Source organism: Tripterygium wilfordii, chromosome 4 (genome assembly GCF_013401445.1).
Source record: "Tripterygium wilfordii isolate XIE 37 chromosome 4, ASM1340144v1, whole genome shotgun sequence".
Taxonomy (NCBI): domain Eukaryota; kingdom Viridiplantae; phylum Streptophyta; class Magnoliopsida; order Celastrales; family Celastraceae; genus Tripterygium; species Tripterygium wilfordii.
The window spans coordinates 9,069,784-9,078,003 of NC_052235.1; positions in this window are offsets into that span (position 1 = coordinate 9,069,784).

The window sequence follows — 8,220 nt, forward strand, 5'->3', positions numbered from 1 at the left end:
TTTCAAAACCCAATTGAAGGGAAACAGAATTGGAGGCCATAGCAGACACTCAGGCCACCAAATTGGTGGAATAACAAATGGAAAAACTCATAAACAACAAGAGATAAAAATAGGACATTAAATATCAAACTTAAGCTCACATCTGCAGACTTTGTTCACTTTGATTTTGTAGTCGACACCGCTTATCTTCCAGAATAGCATTCATGACTAAGCAAGGAGCTTCTTCTACCCACACTCTAAGACCATACTCTTGAAAAGAGTTCTTAGCCAATAAATGAGCTGCAGTATTGACCTCACGGCGAACATGCCCTACCGACCAGTTCGTAAAAAATTATAACAACCTTCAAATCTCCAAAATGATAGGACTCCAAGCATTGTAATTCGTAACCCAAAATGTTAACTAACTACATACTAAAGTTGATGAAAACTAAAGACCATATATGAGATAAAAGGGAGAAGTTTTGAAATGGGCCCTGAACATTCGTGAATGGATCAATGTACCCCCTAAACTTAATTTAGGATCAATTTAGTCCTTCAACTTCCAAGACTGAGTTTGTTAGCCCTTTCGTCAAATTTCCGTCTATTTTAACTGATGTGGCATATTTTTTCATTAGTTATATGACATGTGAGAAATTGTAGTTATTTTTTGGGGTCAATTTACCTTCTGTAGTTACGAAACTCGTTAATTCAAGCCCTTGTAAATTGTTATAACTTATCAAATTACCCTCTTTATTTTTTTACATGTCCTTTGCAAATAAAACTGCCACATCTACTTAAATAAATGGAAATTTTGTGCGGGGCTTACGGACTACAGTTTTGGAGGTTAAGGGGCTAAAATGATTCTAAATAAAGTTCAGGGGATAAAGTGATTCATTCACTAAAGTTCAAGGTTCATTTCAAAACTTGTACCAAGATAAAATAATCCATTTGTTACGAAATTTGTTTTAACATGTTTCATAACTGAAAGTACGTACGTTCTGTAGTCGCCATGGAAACAAAAAGAGAGTTAAAATCCCAACCAACCTGTGCTACATTAGAAAGAGACAAGGAAAATGTCATCCTTGCCTCCACCATAAATGGAGAATTTTAATCCTTATTTGTCTTCTTCTACTTAAAATAGAGGAAGTTTTTCAAGGTAAAAATCACAAAATCCACCCTAAAACTGTTAACATCGTTCTATATATTGAATAAAAAATATAGAATTAAATAGAAACATAATTATTTTTTCTAGTCTCATGAATTCAAAATGTCACCATGGCATCATGAGTAATAATTCATTTAGATATAAGATTAGATGAGCCTAGTGTAATAATTAGATGGGCCTGGTGTAAGAATTTTATGTAGCCTAGTGCTAAATATATAATTAAGTATATTTTTTAAAAAAAATGCTAAGCTTAGTGTTAAATTTGCTACTATATATGCACACAATGGTGAATTTATGCTTGCTTAGTTTTTATTTTTTATGTTTGATTTTGTTTTTTCCTTTTTGTTTTTCTCTAAGTAGGGCCAAATGTCAATAAAACAAGTCAACAAAGGGGTCAACCAAAGTCCATGCCCCATGCTTGACCCAACAAAAATAGGCCACCCAAGTGGCATTGTTGTAGCATCCATTTGATCCATGATCCAACAAAAATCACAACAAACACATCTATACCCCAACAAAAGCAATAATTGAGTGAGATTTGTTTTATCTCTCTATTGGTGGTATTATTAATATTTTCTAAATAAATCTCTCTCTGTTTTTTTTTTTATTATTATTATTTATTTCTTTCACTTTGTATTTATAGTATATTTGAAGAGAAACCCAAGACATTATAATATATATGCTTCGTTTGGTGCACACTTTTTAGTAGCATGTATCCTATTGGTGCACTAAACAACCATTTTATGGGTACAATTTTTGTGCAATTCTTGAATAATATTACAACAATTTTAGAATTGTGGTCGAATGAACAATTTTGACACAATTTCACTTTTCATTCCCAATACATTCTCACTTTAGTACTTAACTGGCCATATTACCCTCTTTTAATTTTGAGGTATTTCCTTACTGTACCATCATCTACATCGCGATAGACTAATAGTTACTCTTCCCTTTCACCCAACAAACTTATCTCCTCTAGGGTTCGTACATCGTCATTGATCCTTCGTACTTTCAGTGCTTATAGGAGAATTTCTCTATAAATATATGTATACAACATTTGTTTCAAAAAAAAAGACACAGAATAAACGAAATATTTGAGATTTTTAAAATCATAAATATATATTAATGACATTCATTGAATTGTTTTTTGAAAGGGTATACACACCCAAAATTTCCATTAGAAAGCAATACTTCTGAAAATAGAAAAGAGACAAGTGATCCCATGCATATGACCCCCAACAAACACATGCTCATATGAGAGTAATGGTAGAAACATAAACATATACACTAACAATTCGATGCTCTTAATTATCCAAATCCAAGCACCCTCACAACAAAGGAGGATGCTAATCCATTGAGAGAAAGATCCACTGAGGACTTGTTTGCAAGAACATGAGCACATTGATTCAAAGAACCCCCACATAATGAATAGACATTCATTCACTTGTTAAGATTTTTCATATAAATTTACTACAAGAACTATACTATCTTACAATGACATTTCTCACCGTAAAATATACCAAATGTCGCCACAATATCCTTCTGTGGCAACGAAAGTATGTTGTTGTTGGTTGCCACAAAAGGTTGCAACGCAAAATGATTTAGCGGCGACAATTTTGGTTGCTCTAAAATGTTTCACATTTTGCGGCGATACTTTGTTTGCCGTTAAAGATTTTAGCCTTTAGCGACGACAGTATAGTTGTCGCTAAATATTTTACCCTTCAGTAGTGCCGCAAAAGAGTCATTCTTTAAAGTGGTGCTACGTCAAAATAAGATATGGTGTAGCGCATACCAGAAGTGGAGTAGTTAGGTATAACCAGATAAACTAGGACGAACCGAACAATCGAAAGCCTAAACCCTAGAATCCTTCACGGCGATGACACTTCATGTTGATTAGCACTTCATGGGGTCGTCTCCCACTCTTAGTCTAACTTCGATTTTGGGGGAAGAAAACGATTCCTCTTAGACTAATTTCGAATTTTTCTTTTTTTTTTCCTCAATTTATTATTTTTTCCGCAGCCCTTTTTCATTCCGCGGTTGTTTTTTCGAGGCAATAGTGGCGACAATTGTATTTTCAACGTAACATGTCTCACATTTACGGCAACAAAATTTTATCACGGCATAGATTTAAACATTATGTAGTGACATACATTGTCGCCACTTTACTAAATCATTTTGTGACAACAAATCAAGTCACCGCAAAATTTACCGTTAAAAGTAATTACTGTTGTAGTGTTATGAAATGATGTAAAACCTTAGAGCCATCTATAGAATTTCGTATATCAATGATATTCATTTCAGTATCGTAAGTACTTTTGAGCGACAATACAAATAGGAATATAAAAATTTCTTATTTTTGATTAATTCTCTAAAATCTATGTATTAATGGCATTCATTTGAATGACATATATACATGCATTTATCACAATACATTAGTGATTTAATGTCATAAGATTTATAGAATCTTGTATATTAATAAGATTCATTTGATTTTTATAAATAATTGGATTGTAGATTGGGATAGTGTATATCCCTAAAACCTTACATAACAAGCAAATTCATATTTTGTATGTATGTCTAGATTAATATGTATCAATAGGATTTACTTGATTTCCATAAATAGATATATTAAGGAATATTATTTTTTTTCCACATATATTTGAAATTTGAGATCTCATATGATAATGACGTTTATTTGATTTCCATAAATAGATGGATTAGATATATTATAATTCTTTTAGTATTTGTTAGAATTTAGGAAATAAAATGAAATCAATATCAGGAAACTTATATGAAATCCTATATAAATTCATGTCTATAGTGTGAAACTTCATCAATAAAAAATTATCTTGTCTGATCATTACTAGAGAGAAACTCTAGTCGGTCAATGATTTACCAGAGAACATAATTGTAGAGAGAGAGAGCTATGACTCTGATCAATTCAATTGTCTGGTAAATCATTGATTCGATTAGGGTTTGTTTCTACATACAAATAATTGGTGTAAAGTAAGTTTCTGCAGATGAATTCTGGTTGGTTAGTGATTTACCAAAATGTTTGAGGTAGTATTATATATATAGCCTTTGAAATTTTGGTAAATCACTTATCCAATTAGAATTCAGATTTCATAAAAGATCTTTATTATTTCATGAAGATATCTAAGAGAGGTGTTTGGGTTACTTCTTTTTCATTTTTCTCAAGCTTTTCTTTTTCTTACTTTGCTTTGTGAAAAAAATATATTGATTGAAAAAATGATGAATTTTTTTGGTGAAATTTGTACATTTTTCAATTAATGCCACTTGGTCTTAGTGATCATGACTTCCATTGTATAACTATTACATGTTTAGTTCTATTTTATTTTCACCTTTGTTCTTCATTTCATTCTGTTTTTGATTTGACTTTTATATGTATCTATGTGTTTTCAAAAGTCAATTTTTTTGGTTACCGAGAATTCTCCAGTTCAACATGACCATCGAACAGTTGGGCCAGCTCTAAACTTAGGCTGCAAACCCAGCCGCTCCATGCTGGTGATACGGAAGATCAAGCCGAAACCAGTGCAGGAAATAACGCTGAAATTGTTAGGCGTAGGAGTTGAAATTGCGACCTTTTGCATATGTAGGGAGTTACCATGGTCTTTTTCAGCTTCACCATCTCAACCAAAGCTTCTTCTAGGGGTATAAACGGTTGATTACAGTAATTTTTTTGATATTCTAAAATATGAATTTAACCCACAAATCGGTTGATTATTACTAGTTATTTCGATTTTTTCTACCGATTATCGATCAATTTTAAGTAAATTTTTTTAAAATAACAAACCAATCGATTGGTTCAATTTTTATTTTTTTAATATCCCTAAATTCTTACATAAACCCTAAACCTTAAAAGTAGATTCCTTTAACATATAAACACTATGTTATTGATATGTATTTTTTTAAGTAAATTTCTTGCTGCACACGGAAGGAAGAAGACCAAAAGTACCTTTTGAATATTTTGCAAATTAATGTTTTTTTTTATGAAAGGCTCCATTAATATGATAGAAGGTGGTCTCGAAATCCAAGAAAATTGAAGACATTTCAATCATAACCTTAGTGACACGTATACAAACATGACTCTTGCCTTATACACGTTATTTAACCGGTTTATTGACACGTTTCTGTAATTAATGAATCGTTTTATACATAAAGGCGGATATATAGAAAGTCGAAATCAGGTCTTTCACCTATTAACCGGTTTGTATGAGTTGTCACAGGACTATTCATCGCCATTGAGAGTGCCCCATAGATGGTCACCACAGTGGCTTGTCTCACAAGGCAGTTGTACAACTCGACAACTACGTTGCTACTTTTCAAATTAAGCTCTACTTAACTTGCTTCTAGGGTTGGCTACATGTGCGGAGCTCTTTGTCCAGAAGATTAATATCGAAGGGGATGCTTTAGTGGTGGTTCATGCAATTAAGCAGCTCAATTTGGTTGCGGAGTGGGTTATTGAGGACCTGATTGTTGAGGCTCGACGCAAGCTTGATGGGTTTTATTCTTGGTCCATTATCAAAATTCACAGGTGTCAGAATACTTGGGCGGACTCTCTCGCCAAATGGGCCGCTGACAAGGCTTTGTCTGGTGACATTCCAAATCACATGTTCTGAGAACTTCAATTTTGATTGTATAATGATCTTGATCCCCCTGATCATAATTTTGAGATTCATCTTAGTCAATTGTAATCCTGTTTGCCGAAAAAAAAAAAAAAAAAAACTTGGAGAGTATATGCAAAATGTACGGCCAAAAAACCTATTGACCCAGGCAACAAAAAAGTTGTTCAACTCAAAGCATTGTACAGCAGGCCCATAGTTTGCCCCATGCACACCTTTGTACAACCCATTTGGAGTAAGCCTGCAAAATCGGATCGGCCTATTGCAAGTATGGCTTATTATTTGCCTATTTTACATTTGTCATCATAGCATGCATGTGCATGGATCTACTGCCTAAAAGATAGCTAAAATATGTCACACGTGCATGGATAGCTCAAATCTGTCACGTCGCCACTTGCTCTGTTTCTCCTCGACTCGACCCTTGAGAGTCTTTCCTTCTTTCGACTCAATCTCACATGTCAGCCAATCACAAGCCTGGAGTGTAATAGCCCACCCCTTCAAGTCCATTATCACTTTGTCCGCTTTGGGCTCAATGGACCCTCACGACTTTGTCTTCACAGGAGGTCACCCGTTCACCCATCTCACTGTTATTCTAGTAAAAGCACGAGCACGCTTAACTACGAAGTTCCAGTAGGATTTCGTGCAAGTCCTTCAAGGAAAATCGATTGTTACTGATTTGAGAGTCTGACCTATTATATTCTGCATTTACCCTCATCCTTGAGTGATGTGGGATTTATGAGATAGTCCTGACACTTGACGGCACGACAAACACTTCAATCCCGCTTTCCAAAGCTTCCAGGCACCCTATCTCACTCCCATAAGGAGGCTCACGTCCCTGTGAGTCCACACACCTGACCTCAGGGCCCCGACTCCGATACCAACTATAACAGTCCGCCTCCTCAAGTTCAGTAACAGTTGTCGGCTTTGGACCCAACTAGCTCAATGATCCCAATATTCCTCTCGCAGAAGCACGCTTAACTACGGAGTTCCAATGAGATGTGGTGCAACTCCTCCAAGGGAAACCAATTATTATTAATTTGAGAGTTTGACCTATTATATTAGATGATGACTATTTGCACTCTTTGCTTAACTAAGCACACCCCATTCTAAATAAACCCCATCCAAAAATATAACATTTATGAGTATACCCCAATTTGTGTTTTTGTCAAATTTTACAAACCATACTCCATAATCTCAGCCGTTGGATCTCATCAATAGTTGAGATTAAAGAAAATTTAAAAATAAAAAAACAAAATAAGTCTTCTTCTTCATCAAACCCTAACCCTAACCCTAACCTCATCTCCTCCAAAAGAGCCATCACTCTATCCCTTAACCCTTCATAGAAACCTAGCCTCTAAACACAGCCTCTGTCGCCACCATGGATTTATCAAATCATCATCAACATCGCAACTCTTCTTCTTTTGTAGATAAACAAAAAGAAGAACAAATGCAAGAATACCCATCTTGTAGATCGGCTCTTTTTCATAATCAAATCGATTAAAAAGAGGTCCATCAAGCGATCTATCTCCCCAACCCACCACCAACATGTCTCCTACCATCTCATAGACCTCTTGTGGTTTCAATTACAAATGAGTTCATATCTTCATCAAAGGTGACGAAAAGAGATGGAACCAAACCCCAAATTTATGGGATCCAAGTGATCAACGTGTTCCCTCACGATCTAGGAGCCTTCACTCTAATGGTTATGGTGCCTTGAACCAGGAAAGAGGTGGTAATGGTGAACTAGGAAAGAAGTGGTGATGGTGAACCAGAAAAGAGGCGGTGATGGTGTTGCTATAAGGGAAAAAGGAGAAGAGGAATTTGGTAGGGTCAACTGGAGTGTTGTTAGATTGAGTTTTTTTTTGAGTTTTTGGGGTGTACTTAGTTAACTCGGGGGTGCAAATAGTCCCCATCATTATATTATGCACTTCCTCTCATCGGCAGGTGATGTGAGATTTATGAGATCGTCTTGACATTTGACATCATGATGGACATTTCGGTTCCGCTTGCCCTGCAAGCTTCCAGAGCACCCTATCAAAAAGTCAATGGGCCAAACCAAGCCCTAAGCCCACGACCCATGCCCATGAGTGTGTTTTGGTCCAACCCATACCTTAAGGGGTGAGATAAGATGCATTGCCACAAGCTATTTTTTACTTAAAATATGATGCATAACCTTTAAATTAAATATAATTCATAAGTAATCAGAAAAGAAAAATATATTTCTCAAGTGTCTTGCATGTTGAATGTCAAGGATCTCCTTATTGATAAATTATCATCCCTAGCTTATAAGTTTCACGAAACAACTGACAATTCATTTCATAACTTATAAACTAACAACTTAAAAATTTCACCAAATACGTGACAACTTATTTCTCAAATGTCTTACATGTTGAATGCCACTTTATTTGACACAATTTATATAATTCATCATTG